A 17,413-nucleotide genomic window follows, 5' to 3' on the forward strand; every position below is an offset into this window, starting at 1 on the left:
TTGTGCATAAACTCTACTTCTACCAGAGGAAGTATGGTAGACTTCTTATGAAAAGTAATTGATGAAAATAAAGTCATAGTATGTTTCCTTCCCTGGCAGCCAGGGATGGAAGCCAGAATTCCAGCCAAATAGAAAAAAAAAAAAACAGAAACATTCCTAATTTTATTTGCTGCTTTTTTGATTAAAAAAAAAAAAAAAAAGATGATGGAGAGTGAAGAGAAAGAGGGACCTGAACGTTCATCTTCTCCAAATAGCCTCTGGTGTAAATGTCAATCTGCACGTGGGGACAATGGAGATCTTCCCAAGGTCAGATGGTGTAAACTCTGCTTGGTTCCCCATTCCTGCCGTGTTCCAACCTTCCCAATCCTGGTTATTAACTCATTAATCATGCCCTCCCCCAGGTAGGGAAGCTAACAGTATCTAATGATTTCTTGGCCAGTAGCTCAGACTCGCTATCTTTTCATCTTTCTTGAGCTCCAATCTGTGGCTATAAATCTGTTGTCTTTCAGTTTCAATCCTCCTCATGCTAGCATGCGCCATGGTGAGCCTTCTTTGGGGAAAGATACTAAGACTTAAAATATCTTTGGCTCTGACTTATGTACCAACAACCGTGTTCAAGAGTTGCTTTCCATTTTATCTGCAAGTGTTCTAGAAATAAAACACCTTTTCTGCCCCAAACTCTCCTATCTATGCTGTAAGTGTCTTTTCTCAGGGAGACCCTGTCCAAGTTTAAGAGCCTAGACTCAGACGTGAGTAAGCCTTCCCTTTCTGCACCCACTCCAGCCAACTTGTGTCACTATTGCTACCTTTAGCCCTATGCCAACTAGAAAGCCCTGGCAACGTTTTCTTAAACACCAGCTGCTCACTCCTTGTTTTCTCATTTTCAAACTCTACAGTTCCTTTGAACAGTTCCAAATTACTCAAGTGTGCCAAAACCAATTCGGTCCTTTAGTGAATGTCAGGTTTTCTTGGTAAACATCAGTAACCACCTCTGGTTAGAGGCAATCCTCACCCTGCAACCTCTCCAGCAGATGTTAAGTCACAGTGAAAACAAATCTTAAGCCAACATCTGCCAAATAGAATACATTTATTAACAGGCAGGCATAATCACTGAACTTCTTAAGCTTAATTAAGAAGGGTTTATTCTTTCAGCCTCAGGGTCACAGATGAGCACCATCCATGACAAGCACTCACTCTGAGTGAGGCGCAAGAGGTTCTAATGGCAGGAACTGCAGCCTGTGTAACTGGAACCAGCAGCAAAATGTCTCCAGGTAAAAGGTCCTAGGAATGGAGTGTTGCACTCAGGGCATTGGTTGTTGTCGAGTGTGGTCTTCTCATACTTCAATCATGCAAGGGTCTTTCTTTTTTTTTTTTTTTTAAATTAATTTTTATTGGTGTTCAATTTACCAACATACAGAAAAACACCCAGTGCTCATCCCGTCAAGTGTCCACCTCAGTGCCCGTCACCCATTCCCCTCCAACACCCGCCCTCCTCCCCCCTTCCACCACCCCTAGTTCGTTTCCCCGAGTTAGGAGTCTTTATGTTCTGTCTCCCTTCCTGATATTTCCCAACATTTCTTCTCCCTTCCTTTATATTCCCTTTCACTATTATTTATATTCCCCAAATGAATGAGAACATACACTGCTTGTCCTTCTCCGATTGACTTATTTCACTCAGCATAATAATACCCTCCAGTTCCATCCGCAAGGGTCTTTCTTAAACTCCCCTTTACTTTTCACATATCCCCAATCCCATTACTATCCCCCCAAAAAGCTTATTTCCTATAGGTCTAATGTAAATTAATTAACCCAAAGGGGCTGATTGATCGTCAGACATTTCCTAGGCTAATTAACTTTCTCTAGAGTGTTAGCTAAATTTAGTATGTCCATACACATATCTCATACTACTTAAACTGAATTATTTACAGTTAGTTATGCCCAGAAAATATAACAAGCAAACTAGCTGGTGGGATGGTGGTGGTGAAAGGATCCTTCAATAATGTCCTAGATGACTTAATAAATAAAGTCAAGTGAATAAATAAAGTGAAGTTATTCAGGATTATAAATCAGACACACTCTAGGTAGGAGTGGATGATAGGATAGGTATAGAGGGCACTTAAGGTCTTGTAACACTTGAGTCTATGGTTTTCTAAAGTCAGTGTTCTTCTTTATCCATCAGGCTTTGTTAGCCTTTGCTAGGATTGCACTATTTTATAGGCCAGACCCTTTCTGTTAGAGAAAATGCTAGGAAAAGGCAAAGGAAGAAAATAAACAACAATAATAACAACAACAACAAAAAGACAGAGCCAGGGGGACACAGAGTCAGGGGGCCTCTGTGATTTGAGGCCCCCAGAGGACTAGGAAGACCAAAATAACAATTGATTCTTTAGAGAGGGGATATTAAAGAGGGAGCCAAAGCAGGAATCAGGTGTGAAAGTATAAAGTGGGATCCTACTTCACCAGAACTAAGTATTGGCTGGGAATTAATCTCAACTGAAGAACTCTATTACTTACTACAACTAAGAGGATGGATCAAAATGGAACCCCAAGAAGGTTGACTTGAAGTCTGGTCATCAAATTCTGGTTTTAGGACATTCCACATTATTTAGCTCTACTTATTTTCAGAGTTTAAGGTGGAATCCATACTTGGGAGCAGTTAAATGACCTACAAAAATTTTATAGGAACAAAAAGCATCTCCTTGCTTTTTTCCCAATGTTTTCCTAGTGTTAAGAATAGTTAGGTAATCTCTCACTCTCTCCATAGCTTATGTAGATATCCATAATTTCTACCAAATAATAGAAAAGTGAAAGCCCAAGAGTCCATGTTTATCTGTAGAGAGATCAACATATTAGAATTTGATTTGGAAAAAAATCAATTACTTGACAATTGGCAGGCAATGATAACTAAGAATTCAATCTACTCTTCTTTAGTTTTATTTCTGCTTTTAGATACTTTGATAAAACTTCAATTGATGTGAATTGTTGTTGCTTAGTTGGTTGCATTTTGTGAGTTAAATAGTAGAAATATTTTAGGACAATCCTCTGACAAAAGACAACCTGTGCTAAAACACCAGGGAATTCCTGCATTGAGTATATAGGTAACGATGGGTAGGTGACATCGACATGAGTATTTACAGAATTATCAGGTAGGAAGATGTTTATCTGCACAAAACATATTTTTTCACCTATCATGTCAACTTGTTTCACGATTTTATGACAGATGGCTGGTATAATCATGCAGAATATCAATGTTCATTTGACCGAGTCAAATCCATCCATATCCATTTATCCATTCTTTCAGCAAATTTGTATTGTGAAAGGGACGCAGAAATAAATCATTAGCTTCCGTCCTCAAAGAGTTCACATCCCACTTGAGGAGACAGGTGAACATATTTTGGCAACCTAGTGTGAGCAGAAGATGATACGTAATGGGGGCCTGAGGGAAGGGCACAGGTGAAGGGCATGCACCAATACAGACGATGCACACTGACCTTTTACTTTAATTTTTGGTACAAATCACAAATTATTTCATCAAACTGTTTCTTGAAGAGGTGATGAACCTGTTTGTTTGCTGTGGGAATGCAAACTAGTGCAACCACTCTGGAAAACAGCATGGAGCTTCCTCAGAAAGTTGAAAATAGAGCTACCCTATGACCCAGCAATTGCACTACTAGGGATTTACCCCAAAGATACAAATGTAGTGATTCGAAGGGGCACTTGCACCCCAATGTTTATAGCAGCAATGTCCACAATAGCCAATCTGTGGAAAGAGCCCAGATGTCCATCAACAGATGAATGGATAAAGAAGATGTGTTACACACACACACACACACACACACGCATGCATGCACACACTGGAATACTACTCAGCCATCAAAAAGAATGAAATCTTGCCATCTGCAACAATGTGGATGGAACTAGAGGTTATTATGTTAAGTGAAGTAAGATAATCAGAGAAAGACAATTATCATATGATCTCACTCATAGGTGGAATTTAAGAAACAAAACAGAGGATCACAGGGGGAGACAGGAAAAAATAAAATAAGATGAAATCAGGGAGGGAGACAAACCATAAGAGACTCTTAATCATAGGAAACAAACTGAGGGTTGCTGGAGGGGAAAGGTGAGGGGATGGGGTAACTGGGTGATGGGCGTGAAGGAGGCCATGTGATGAGCACTAGGTGTTATACAAGACTCATGAATCACTGACCTCTACTTCTGGAACCAATAATACATTATATGTTAATAAATTGAATTTAAATAAAAATATGTAAAAAAATAAAAATTAAAAAGAAAATAAGGCCGACCTATAGTTGGCTTTACATTTTATAAATTGAATATATAAATGTTTTTAATTCTTCTCTTGGAGAAAGAAAGGTAACTAATTTTCTAAGTCACTTTTTGGGTACCGATCAGACCCAGGAGCTAGAAAGGAGCCTTCCAAATAGTAATTGTTGAAGGAGGTATAAAAGAACCACCTTGTTACGGAGCTTAACATGAAACTCTTTTACTGAGTTCAGAGATTGGCAAGGTTTTTTTCTTAAAGGATCAGATAGAAATGTTTTGGGCTTTATGGGCCACATGGACTCTGTCACAACGACTCAGTTATTGTAGCACAGATGAGCTAAATACATAAATGAATGTGCATGGCTATGACCCAATAAACTTTCATATACAAAAGCAGGTGGTGGAACAGATTTGTGCAACAGCTATTTACTGACTCCTGAGTCTTAATTGACTAGTTCGGATCATGCTATAAATATATGTATATACAAATGTGCAAATATTCATTTAGTTATATATTAATGCTAGGTAAAATACATGTCTCTTAACATACACTTGGATTTATAAGGATATAGAAGAGACGAACAGTTGGGATTTAGTAAAAATTGGTACAAAAAGATAATTATCATTTGTAATAGAATTCCTAGGGAAATTAGATAGAATTTTTTATAAGATAAGAATAGGTAAGTAATAGAAGGTATGGTTTGCCCACTACAACTCCTTCATGACAAAGATCTTACCAAAGACTTGTTGAACTTGCATCCACATGGTTCATGTGGGGGGCTGCAAATTAGTCCTGCAATCTAGCTAAATAAGGATAGGTCACCCCATCTAAGCAGAAAATACTAAGGCGAGATCTATTGGAATGCTCAATTCTTGAACCCTGGAAAACACATGTACTTGGTTTAACCCTTTGAGGTCAAGAATCTGTTGAGCTCCACCTTTATCATATAACACTGGATGAGCAGAAAACAGTATTCCTCTTTTTGAACTATGCAGGGTTATCTTTCTTATTATTTCCTTTTGCTGGTCTACCTTGATTGAATTACCTTCCACCCACTTGGCATCAACAAGGTGTGCCCTCTTCTCATTTCTCATGACGTGGTCTTCAGCCATGAGTTCTCCATAGACTCTACGAATGTGGCAACAATCCAAGTTTCTGAACTGCAGTATTTATTTTTAGGGATATGAGATGCTAGTTTTGAAAGTCACATTAGACATCTTATCCTGTGTTGGTTATAGGTTCATTTATTCCTTCATTCCCCCCTGCCCCCCACAACGACTGTTTATTGAGTGCTTACTCTGTGTCAGGCAAGCAACTAATTGCTGGGGATACAATGTTATGTAAAGAAGCATAGCATCCAAACTCCTGGAACATGTACTATAGTTGGGTAACATGTTAATAAAATAATCACACCCAATAACCAAATAGAAAAAAACAAAACAAAAAACTACTGAGACACATTCTCTAGGAGAAAGCACATATAACAAAGGAATACAATAGAGACTTGTGGGTAGGGGCTAAGTCAGGGTACCTTACGGAGGCAGTGCTTCCTAACTTTTTAATATGAAAGCTGAACAGGTGCCTAGAGGGGGCAGGAGCTTTCTGGCAGAGAGCACACGCACTACAACACCTCATGGCAGGAGGAGAAATGGCAGTAGGACGCCAGGCACATTACAGGACCTGAAAGGCTGCTGTTTATGGAGCAAGAGAAACAACGGTTCAAGGGCAGGCAGGAGAGAAGGCATCCAGGACGACGGGCATGATGGGGATCTCGATCTTAACCTTACAAGAAATAGGAAATTATCTGAAGGATTTTAAGTTCCACAGTGACATGAACCGATCTGTATTTTGGAAAGAGCACTCAGACTGCTGCATGGAGGCCAGGCTAGAAAGGTCAAGATGGATAAGGGGAGAACAACTTTGATGAGCTCTTTGACACATCTGTGCATTAATTTATTCATTTATTCATTTATTTATTCACTCATTTATTCTTGATGAGCTCTTTGACACATCTGTGCATTAATTTATTAATTTACTCATTTATTTATTGACTCATTTATTCTTCCTCCTGTTAACACTTATTGAGCACCTACAATATGAAAAGCACGATAAAGGATCAAAAGAGAGACAAATCGTAGTTTCTGGTCCCTTGAGAGCTTATTAAAAACTTATGTATTTTTCTCCTCACAATTTGAATGTGAAATGGTTGCAATGGTTTGTGTTTGAATGATGTTGATTGACTGGCTAAGAGCAGCTGGAACCTAGAAATTTTTGCTCCAGTGACTTGTGTAATGACAACAACATAATTCGTATTAAAATCCATGACTAACTGGCCTTTTCTACCTTGCTGAAAATCTCTGAAAATGCCTTTAAAATTCACACACTCTATCTTTAGGTCAGAGACAATTTCTTTTATTTCTCTTTATGTCGTAGACAGAGGGAGATAAATCCCTGACGTGAATTTCTATTCGGAACCTGCCCTTGTAACCATCTCGCTTCCACTGTCACATCTGGCAATTGCTTTCTCAGGCCTCTTTTCTCACCCCTTCTCTTTTTATCATTTTTTCCATTTTATTTCTGGAATGTACTGGATGTTTCGGCAATGGGAGTTTCTGCTGGAATTCAGTGAATACCATCCCGTCTACACCCCACCCCCTTACTACTACTTTCAGTGTCTGTCCTCAATAGAGATTCGGAACTGTTTGTCAGAAACAATCCCAGACAATCCCTCTGGATGCTTAGGTGCAGAAAGAAAGCAAAGGACCATTAAGGGATGGAAACAAAGCGCAGATATGACCAAAGACCAATTGGTTCAGACTTAGGCAAGCAATTATTTGTATGTTGTGACGTCACGATCTTTAAGAAAGTCTTCCCTGCAAAAAAACAAAAACATTTTCTGTGCCTCTCCATCCCAGAGTTGGTATTAAGAAAGGGCACACAACAAAACTTCCTTTTCACCCTTCAGAAGTCAAAATAGACCAAGTTATTTTATGATTAAATACCACCCCAAATTTTAGAGATTTAGAAGAAATATTTACTTCTAGTTCATGCCGCATGTCCAGGGCAGGTCAGCCGGGCGCTCTGATCTTCGTTGTCCTCACTCAAGGTCCCATTGGGTGATTGCCATGTGGGGCTGTCACTGGCCACAAGCAGACAGTGAGGAAGGAGAAAGCTTGGTGCATCGGACACTTGCTCATTCAGCCTCCATCTCGAAATGGCCCGGGTCTCTTTTGCTCACCTCTCAATGCTCAGAAGTTTCATTGTCACCTGTAATTTCAATGAGAATAAGGAAATTCAATCTGTCCACACATCCAGGCTGGAAACTGGCAATATTTGCTGGATGGATCTCTTGTCTGTCATAAATCTCTTTGAAAATGTCTCTCTTCAAAAAGAAAAAGAAAGAAAGAAAACAAACAAACAAAAAAACCCCAAAACATCCTTGAAGGATAATTTGTTATCTCCTAACTCATAATGGAGAGTCTTGTTATGTCTTGTTTCCAATGTAGTAGCATAAGATACTGGATACCTGGAAGTCACACACAGAAAAAAAAAATAAAGGAAAAGCGACTTATAACCATATTTTAATCTAGGGTATGCCTGGGAAGATAGCTGGAAGCTTCAATGTGGATTACTGACTTTGGCTCTCTGCATATTACAGATGCGGATCTCTTTTAAACAGAAGACTCAATGCACAGCAATTTCTTTGTCGCAGGCAAACCAGTTGCCAATTCAAAAGAGAAAGTCATTTGACTTTTCCATTCAGTTCATGTAATGAATCAATAAAATACACTTGAGTGGATTTGAGAGCACGACTTATAGAGAGACCTACACACAGAAGCACAGGCAGTGCTGGCACTCACATTTGCACGCCTAAGTAGACACTCTCTTACCCATATCTACTCTTCTAACCGACTTTCTTCCGTGCAACACAGGACAAGTGCACAGACAGATGCAGACTTACGCTGTATATGAATATTATTGAGAGACGGGGAGGAGAAGGGAATAATAGAGAACTAACAAAAGGTGGAAATGCAGGCCAAGCTGGAACAAAAAGGAAGGGCATGACACACTAAAAAGAGGACATGAAAAAAAAAAAAAGCAGGAAAGAGAGAGAAGAGAAAGAGCGAGGGAACGAATGAGGGAAGCAATGTATTCATGGGGGAAAAAAAAGACACCATAAGAGAATGTGGGTTCATGTGGAGGGTTCTGACCAATTGTTCTGCAAGAGTGGGAATGTGAATGCTGATGGGAAAGAGTGGATGGGATGGGGACATGTTGAAAAGAGGAGTCAAAAGACTCAAAAATGTAATGGCAAGGAGCATAACTCATGTTATCTACTAAATGTCGAGGCAAGTGAACTAACAGCTTTCAGCTACTTCAGTGGTATCAGCAAGCCCCGTGTGGTACTACGATCCAGGTGTTGCCTGTACACAAGCATCAACTCGCAGAATGCTCACGAAGATCACGCGAGGTGGATTCCTAGTTACCCTCACTCTAAACAGGTGAGAACACTAGGGGTAGCAAAGCTAAGGGATTAATGTAGGGTTGCATAGCGAATGAATGGTAGAACTAGGGTTAGGACCTGGGTTTAGCACCAGAGTCTGAGTGCTTATTGCATCTCATTTCCTTGGCAGGAAGAAAGTACTGTGGTCCTCATGGACATACGAAGGTACAGATGCCCAAGTGTTCTCTCATTCATTTATTAAGTTGTTCATCCATTCACTGATTCTTTCTTTCCTTCATTCAATCCTCCAGAATGTCTTGAGGTTATATATGCCTGGTTCGGTGCTAGGCATTTGGTAGGTAAAGATGGTTTAGATGAAGCTCATTGCTTTCAGAGGGCTCGCAGGTTATAGGGTAAGATAGAAAAGTTAGCACTTAAATTCAACTGGATGGTCTTTAGGTTTTGTGTTAAATGCCTGTGCTGTGTTCAGCAGGAGTGCAAGGGGTCATGTGGACAATTTCATCTGGAAAGGTAAGAAATAGTTTATAGGGCTGAGGCTTGACGTGCTACCAGGTAGACAGTACAAAAGTGGCATTCTAATTGAAGGGGGCAGTAAGAACCGAATGCATGGAGGCCTGAAATATTTGGTTGTTGAGAGGAACATAGATATTTTCATTCGTAAAGGCGAAGGGGACAGGATGATGTTGAAAAATTAATGCTGATAATGGAGGATGTATGTGTGCATATGCATGTGCACATGCGTGTGGACAGAGGGGTGGCTCAGTTGGGTAAGAATCTGACTCTTGAGGGGGATCCCTGGGTGGCTCAGTGGTTTAGTGCCTGCCTTTGGCCCAGGGCGCGATCCTGGAGTGCCGGGATCGAGTCTCACGTCGGGCTCCCTGCATGGAGCCTGCCTCTCCCTCTGCCTGTGTCTTTGCCTCTCTCTCTCTCTCATAAATAAATAAATCTTAAAAAAAAAAAAAAAAGAATCTGACTCTTGATTTTGGCTCAGGCTGTGACCTCAGGGTAGTGAGATCAAGCCAAAGTTCAGGTTCCACACAGGGCCTGGAGCCTGCTTATGATCCTCTCCCTCTGCCTCTGCTCCTCCCCACTCCTCTCTCTCCCCTTCTCTCTCTCTCTCTAAGAAAATAAATAAATAAAAAAGATGTGTGCAGAAAGAGCCCAGTTGAGGCTGGCAATATAATAAACAGTGGTCAACGGTGCTATGCAAAAGAGTGCACACCCTGTATTTTTATCAAGAAAGGATTGGGGATGATTGAATGACGCTATCAAATTGGTCTTGGGGAGACTCATGTTGGCCGTGGAAAACAAACTGCAGAAAGCAGAGCTTGGAGGCAGAGCGACTGGTTAGTAGGCTACTGCTTATTGGGAACGCAGAAGTCCCCGTGAGGACAGAGCTGAGGCCATGGAGTCGGTAATGGAGAGACAACGGAGAGCTGGGAGGCATCTTCTCAGCAACAGAAATGTGTGGTGGTGGTGGTGGTGGTGGTGGTGGTGGTGTCGAGAAAAAGAGCCTAGAAGGACTCCCAGTTTTCAGGATGTTGGTGAGGGGATGATGGTAAGTTCGAGAACACCAGATATTCTTTGAGGAAAAAAAAAAAGTCTACTGGTGAGCGTTTGAGACAGAGAGCTTCGAGGCTTTCCAGTGGATATGAAAGCTGAGACTGCCCAAGGTCATGCCATTTTTAACTCTGGTACCAAGGCTCCCAATTTGTATTCCAAAGTGCTTAACTCTACAAAGAAATCAGCAATTATTTATTGTGCATCTATGAGCAAGTTCCTTTGGCAAATACAAAGAGGTCTCTAGCAAGGAGAAATGATCTACATATTATTATTTAAAATCATTTGATATCCATAATTAATTTGCCATGGCATTATTCGCTTTTTCTTAGAAATAATTGGTTTCTATTTTCTCTTTCATGTCTCTTTGACCACGAAACACTCATAGCCTGGTTATATTTTTCATTTATTTCTTCACAATACGTATACTCTCTCTTCCTCTCAAGGTGGAACAGTTTTGATGCTAAAAATAATGGTATTAAAATAATTCTTCATTTGGGACTAATCTTAGCCCACTTGAAATGTATGTAAATGGACCTAAATTAGGTCCTGGATCCCCTCTATTTGATGTTGTGGCTGTTTATTGTTATTGGCTTCTGCATAATTTTACCTAATAAGGTGTTGTTAGTCAGAAAGTACCCATAGAAACTAGAAATATCGTTTATTCTGGACATAAACTTTTCCTGGTCCTGGGAGTTCTTAAGTGGTTTTTTGTGTCATAGAAAGTGCTTAATTATGTGCTTACTAATAATCCATTTACTAATTGGCATATGGGAACAGCTAGATCTGTGAACTCTTAATTAAATGTAAAGCTCCCCATGTCGCATTCTTTTTCTTTAAGCTGCATGTTACTCCTTAGTAAAGCTGGTATTGTCTTGGAAACATTGAAAAGTTTTTAGAGTATACATACGTCAAAGCTTTGGCTATTAATTTATTTGCAGTGAACAAAGTATGTTACTTCATGATCTCCAATTTTCCCATAGTCTCTCCGAGGGCCGTGACCATACCGTCATCATCCTTCCATCCAGAGGGGTCTTGTAAATTGGAGTCACTTAGTAGGACTTGTTGAAAGAATATATGGCTGTTATTTACACTACCCATTAATAGTTAAGTATCTCATCCAAAGCCCCAATGAGTAGACTGCACCCAAGAAGTCAGAATTTTGGCTCATGGAGTAACGCAGAGGCAATATGGCATAGTAGTTCAGCCCGGAGGCCATGGGGCCATACTGCTGGGCTCTATCCTGGCTCTACCGGTAAGAGACTAGACTGAGCTGTCTATGCCTCAAATTTCTCACCAGTGAAAACAGGAATAACAAAAGCCTAATCCTTACCTGTGAAGATTAAATTAATCCATGCAAAATATCTGGAATGAGATCTATTGTGTCGTACAAGTGAAGACACTGCATGGTGATTTTTATTATTTGCATTACTATGATTATTATTTGCAAAACATGCCTCAGAGGCAAAAGCTGCCAATCTCGTAGCCTCACGAAATGCACAGCATACTTCTGTTTTGCGTTACCGGAATGTTATCTTCGCTTTGGGAAGTAGTTCAATAACTGGAAAATGCATTTAATCTATAATTTCATGAAAAGAAGGCAAAAGGATTTCCTTTCAAATTACTCTTTGTGAGTGTTTGATGTGAGTCGCTTTTAAAATCTCAGAAACCACCAGGATATCCTGAATGCATGATATATTTGATTTGCAAGTTAGATAAGGATTTGCAAAATTACTTTATAAACAGAGTCACTCTGTTTGAGGAAGGTAATATGCAGAGTTCATCCAAGCTGGTATACGTGATACCTAGTCATTAGAAAATGAAATGTGACCTAAATACATTAATGTAACATAGTAGTTTTGGAATTGTTTATAAGGCCAGTTACTCCCACTTTCCAGCTGTTTCTTCTTTCAGAAGTTTGGAGCCCAGTGGACATATTAGAACCATCCATCTCAAACTTCCAGGGAAAAATGGAGCTTGGCCAGGCCACGGTTTTGACCTAAGAATTACCAGATGGGTACTTGCTCTAGTTTTTGTTTGTTTGTTTGTTTTGTTTTTAATGGTAATTTGGTGAATATAGAACAGACTTGCCATCCAAGTAAACACTGAAATTAGTGAAGCATTCTGGGGAAAAGTACAGGATAGCACTTAGTTCTGTGAAAACAAGAAAATTTATGCTTTAGTTCTTAATTTTTCACAGATTTATATTCTCATTAGAGCGGATGACTCAGATGGGAAGGTGTAAAGTGTGTATATGTTTATTATATAGAATACATGGCAATATTTTAAAATTTGTAAATACAGTGAGAGGCTATTCTTGTTGAATTCTGGTACTTCTCTTCAAAGTAGGTAAAAATCGGCATGATTAAATTATGTTGTGAGACCAAATGCATCTTATAGAAACGTATTATCCATATGCTATTCTCATTAACATCCTTATGCCTCTTTTTATTAGTTCAGATTCTCTTTCCATCAATAAGTATCTGTATATTTGGATGAGTTAGTGCATATAATACATAATGTATGTATATGTTACATACATAATATGCACATATTACCATATAGAACTTTAAGATTTATGAGGTCCCCAGGGCATATAGAGAAGTAGTTCCCCACAACAGTAATGCCAAGTCTATATGGCTGGGCCCTAAAAAGGAAGCTCTCCAAAATATCTGTTCAAAAAACACAAACAGCTTTATAATAAAATTTTAAATGTGCAATATTGTAAGATATGGGGAAAGAAAAATCAGACAAAACCAATTTTGTCCCCCCCCCCCACCACCAATTCCTTGTCTTTCATTCTTGTTCCTCATGTGGAAATCTTCTTAGAGACTAGAGTATGAAGAATAAGGAATCTCTAAGGAGTGACCCCCCAATCCCATTTGTGGGAGAGTAATTCAGACAGAGGGTTCTGCGCTGCCCTAGCCTGGGCAGAAACAAATTTAGATTTACTGGCAACCAATTAGTTGTCAATTCTTCTGCAGGATTGGCTGCCTTAGGACATGCTCCAAAAGGAGTGGGTAGGAAGAGCTTAGTCACGACCTCCCCAGGCTGGCTCTCAAATCACAGGCAGTGCACTGAGCTCCATCACAGAGAGAAGAAAGAAATCAGACTGGATCTGTCAGGTACCTGCGGAAGCTGGACGATCCCCGAAGATCCCCGGCAGTGAAATCCCAGCATAGATGCAGCGAGACAAGGAGAGGTCCACTGCCTGCAATCAGCTTTTCTGATTTCCAGTTCCCTTCATGTGCTTGGAAATCAAATCACAGCTACCCCACTTCAGCAACGTTGCAAAACATTTTGTGGGGAAGAAGTAAAAATTGTGGTTTATAATGAATTTTTGGAATCTGGTTTTTATTGAAGTCTGCCTCAAGTAAGTGCACACCCAAATCTATAGGCTGTTCTAACATAGAGTTTTTTTAAAAAAAGGGTGAAAATCATCCCAAAGAGCTTTCAGCTTTGTGAAGTTCCATATAAATGGGTCATATGGCAATGGGATTACAAACCTATTAAGGGTGCCAATGGGAAAGCCTAATTATTTTTTAGAACAAATCATTCAAAATAGATGCAAATTTTAAAGCAAAACAAACCGAAGCATCTATAATGCAGCATTAGAATCCAGAAGTTAAAAAAAAAAAAAACCTACACTGGTAAATATGAAAATAATCTATGAAGATATTTACAAAAACTGTGACATTCCGAAAAGAGACATTTTGTTGGAGCATAGCAGCTACCGTGGGGACGCAACCACGAGGTGTTCAACTTCCATCATCAAAACGTAAACAGTTTAGCAGTCGTCTTAGTGGCAAAGTGGTAGAGATCTTAATGAAGATGGACCCCCAGAAAAGGAAGACAGGAAAATACAGTAGGAAGTGAAGGGTTCACACCAAGGAGAAGAGGGTTAGATCCCCTCCTTGCAAGGTCTCCAACGGCAGCTTTTTATCTTTGGGAATTTCAATTAGCCTCTGCCATGGGCAAGTCGGGAAGGGAATATTCATGAGGCTGGAGGCTGGGTGGTGGGGAGGCTAGATGGTTAGTGGGGAGCTGGGTGGTTGGTGGGGAGGCTGGGTGGTGGGGGCTGGGTGGTTGGTGGGGAGGCTGGATGGTTAGTGGGGAGCTGGGTGGTTGGTGGGGAGCTGGGTAGTTGGTGGGGAGGCTGGGTGGTGGGGAGCTGGGTGGTTGGTGGGGAGGCTGGGTGGTTGGTGGGGAGGCTGGGTGGTGGGGAGCTGGGTGGTTGGTGGGGAGGCTGGGTGGTTGGTGGGGGTCTGGGTGGTGGGGAGCTGGGTGGTTGGTGGGGGGGCTGGGTGGGTGGTGGGGAGGCCGGGTGGTGGGCCCTCCTCCCGGACCCAGCAGAGGAGGGGAGCAAATGTCGGCTTGGGCTGGAGCCCACGCAGTGCTCGTCCAGAAAGTGGTGATTAACAGGTTAAAAAGAACAGCTTGAAATATTTACCATGTAAAGGTCTTACTCTCCTCCCGTCATCTTGGAAGCAAAGCTGAAATTTACTGTTAGGTTAGCGGTGTCTGTGGCCAGGAAAACTGCACCATCTAGGGAAAAAAAAAGTCTGGATTTTTGGTTCATAACTAACGAAATTGAAGGGTTTGGCACATATGGACTCCGCATGTAATAAGAGAAAATATTGTCCCCCCCCCACCACCAGGCACACTCCCCCCCGCCCCCCCTTAAAAGTGCCTGACGTGTGTGACAACTTCTCCCAGAGCTGACCTCGGTGGGCTGCCCCACATCAGCCTTCCGTGCAGCACAACAGGGAGAACGTCTCTCTCGCTCTTTTTTTCTGTTCAAGTTGCACGTTTTGGATTTTAATGCCTGCGATGAAACGGGAGAGCAGGGAGACGGATCACACCAGGCGCTGAAGGCGCGCTCCGGGGATGGCATCCCAACAGGTGCCCCTCCCGGCGGGGAGCCCTGCAGGGGGGCGGCCCAACAGCCCCGCGCCCAGAATTGAGCCGGGTCCGCGCGGCCGGTGCCTCTGCGCGGGGTGCGGGGTGCAGGGGCGGGGTGCGGGGGGCGGGGTGCGGGTGCAGGGGTGCAGGGGCGGGGGGGGCGGGGTGTGGGTGCAGGGGTGCAGGGGGCGGGGTGCGGGTGCAGGGGGCGGGGTGCAGGTGCACCGGGCGGGTGCAGGGGCGGGGTGCGGGGTGCAGGGGCGGGGTGCGGGTGCAGGGGGCGGGGTGCAGGTGCACCGGGCGGGTGCAGGGGTGCAGGGGGTGGGGTGCAGGGGTGCAGGAGGCGGCAGGTAAACTTTTGTAGATCTTTGTTGGCCGGTCCGACCATCACGCGGGGAGGACGCCGCGCGGGAAGCGCGGCTGAGGGCCCCCGGGGTGGGGGGGGGGCACGCGGTCTGCGAACCGGCTCGCGGGCCGCCAGGGGGGCGTCGGCAGCCCTGGGGCTCGGCGGGGCCCCGGTCCGGTGGCGGCAGGAGCCTGGAGGACCGAGCGGCGCACCCAACGGGGCTCGGGAAACCCAAGAAACTTCCCGCTGCTTCCACGCAGCGCGCGGGGGACTCGGTCCCGCGTGGACGCGCCCGGTGACCCGGGGCGGGGGAGGGGGCTGCCCGGGTCCCGCCCTCCTGCCCTCCCTCCAGCGGGGGTGGCCCCTCCCTTGGAGCCAGGGCAGGTGCAGCGCGGGGGAGCGAGGCCGTACGGGTGTCCGCGTTCCCGACTGCGCAGCGGCCCCCGCCCCGGCCCCCGCACCCTGGAGGCCTCGGGGCGCCCCGCGGGGGGGCGGGGGGCGGGCAGCAGCGCTCGGGGCGCCCCGGGGAGCCGCCGCAGGTGCAGGTGCGGGGAGCAGCGGGCGGTTCCCCGCGGCGGGGGGGGGCGGGGGGTGTCCCTGCGCCGCGGGGGAGCTCGGCGGCCCTGCCCGCGGCCTGGCTCCGCCCCTCCAGGCGTGGGGCTCGTGCCCGCTCGGCCCGCGCGCCCCGCCCCGCCCCCCCCCCCCCCCCGGCCACTACGGCCGCCCCCGCCTCCCTCCGCCGCCTCCCTCCGCCGCCTCCCTCCGCCGCCTCCCTCCGCCCGCCGCCCGCCGCCCGCCGCCCTCCGCCCGCCGCTCCGGCTCCCGCTCCCGCTCGCTCGGCTGCTGCAGTCGCCGGCTCGCTCCCCGCTCCCCTCCCGCTCCCCTCCCGCTCCCGCTCCCGCTCCCGCTCGCGCTCAAGTTTCCCTTCCGCTCGGACCGGGGCCGGGGAGCAGAGCGCCGAGCCCGCCTGCCGCTGCAGGTAAGGTCGCCGCGCCGGTCCCCGCAGGGACCCCACCCCCCACCCCCACCCCCACCCCCACCCCCACCCCCACCCCGGCGGGTCCGGGCGCCGCCGCGTCCCCAGCTCATTGCAAAAAAAAAAAGAGCCCAGAACCCAAGCCCGCTCGGGGCGTCCTGGCCCGGAGCGGATCTGCAAGTACGGGCAGGCGCTTGTGCAGTGCTCAACTTTGCACCCCGGGCTGGCGCTCCCCGCGGCTCGCGCTCCGCGGCTCGGGGGCGGCTGTCACGCGCGTGGATCGGGAGCCGGGGCCTCGGGCAGGGGGGCGCTGCTGGAGGCGGGGGCGGGCCGGCGGGCCGCGGGGCCTCGGGGACAGCGCAGCCCGACCAGGGGGCTGGCCGCGGGGGTTGCGGGGGGCGCCCGGGGACCCCCCTGCGCGGCCTCCCCCCGCGCTCCCGGCCGGTCCCCTCTGCGGCCCCCACGTCCGCTCGCGGTCCCGCGTGTCGCCCTCGCGCGTGTGCCAGCTCGACAGTCCGCCCACCACGGACCGGGCTGGGGCCAGTGCGAAGTCGGAGCATTTGGTCATCCTGCCGTCAGGACAGAAAAAAAAAAAAAAAAGACAAAAAAAAGGGGGGGAAAAAGAGAAAAAAGAAAAAAGAACAAAAAGGAACAAAAAAGAAAAAAAGAAGAAGAAAAAGAAAGGAAGAGAAGGGCAGACCAGACCCCCTCCCCCGCCCGCACCTGCTCCTCCCTCCCTCCTCCCCCCCCCCCCCATCCTCACACCTTACGCTGCTCCGTGGGAATAATCCTGCAGCTTTCACTCCGATTCTCAATTGAACCGGCATCGTCTGGGGGCTCTCGGGCTGCGGGAACGGGATGTAATCTTAAGTGTAT

The 17,413-nt window shown here is 45.4% G+C and overlaps 1 protein-coding gene and 1 long non-coding RNA gene across 11 annotated transcripts in view; one reads left to right on the forward strand and one right to left on the reverse strand.

Annotated features, from left to right (window-relative positions):
• Nucleotides 1–7,423: 7,423 nt before the first annotated feature.
• LOC112933397 (uncharacterized) lies at nt 7,424–17,385 on the reverse strand. Of its 2 annotated transcripts, XR_003237658.2 has the most exons (5): nt 17,303–17,385; nt 15,037–15,138; nt 14,764–14,858; nt 13,443–13,590; nt 7,424–7,555 (listed from the first exon to the last, which is right to left on the reverse strand). It is a non-coding gene; the product is annotated as an uncharacterized lncRNA (long non-coding RNA). The 2 variants fall into 2 exon arrangements; XR_011999905.1 differs by lacking the exon at nt 13,443–13,590 and having other exon boundaries at nt 7,460–7,555.
• GABRA2 (gamma-aminobutyric acid type A receptor subunit alpha2) overlaps nt 15,043–17,413 on the forward strand; it is a 126,501-nt gene continuing 124,130 nt past the window's right edge. For 3 of the 9 annotated variants that reach the window (XM_026016567.2, XM_072749088.1, XM_072749086.1), the window contains exon 1: nt 15,080–15,215. The gene's annotated coding sequence lies outside the window, so the exon portion shown is untranslated. Of the gene's footprint in view, nt 15,216–16,318; nt 16,541–16,601; nt 16,718–17,413 lie in introns of those variants that run through there. The other 6 variants (XM_072749082.1, XM_072749087.1, XM_072749084.1 and 3 more) reach the window with 5 other exon arrangements.

Source organism: Vulpes vulpes, chromosome 2, assembly GCF_048418805.1.
Source record: "Vulpes vulpes isolate BD-2025 chromosome 2, VulVul3, whole genome shotgun sequence".
Classification (NCBI taxonomy): domain Eukaryota; kingdom Metazoa; phylum Chordata; class Mammalia; order Carnivora; family Canidae; genus Vulpes; species Vulpes vulpes.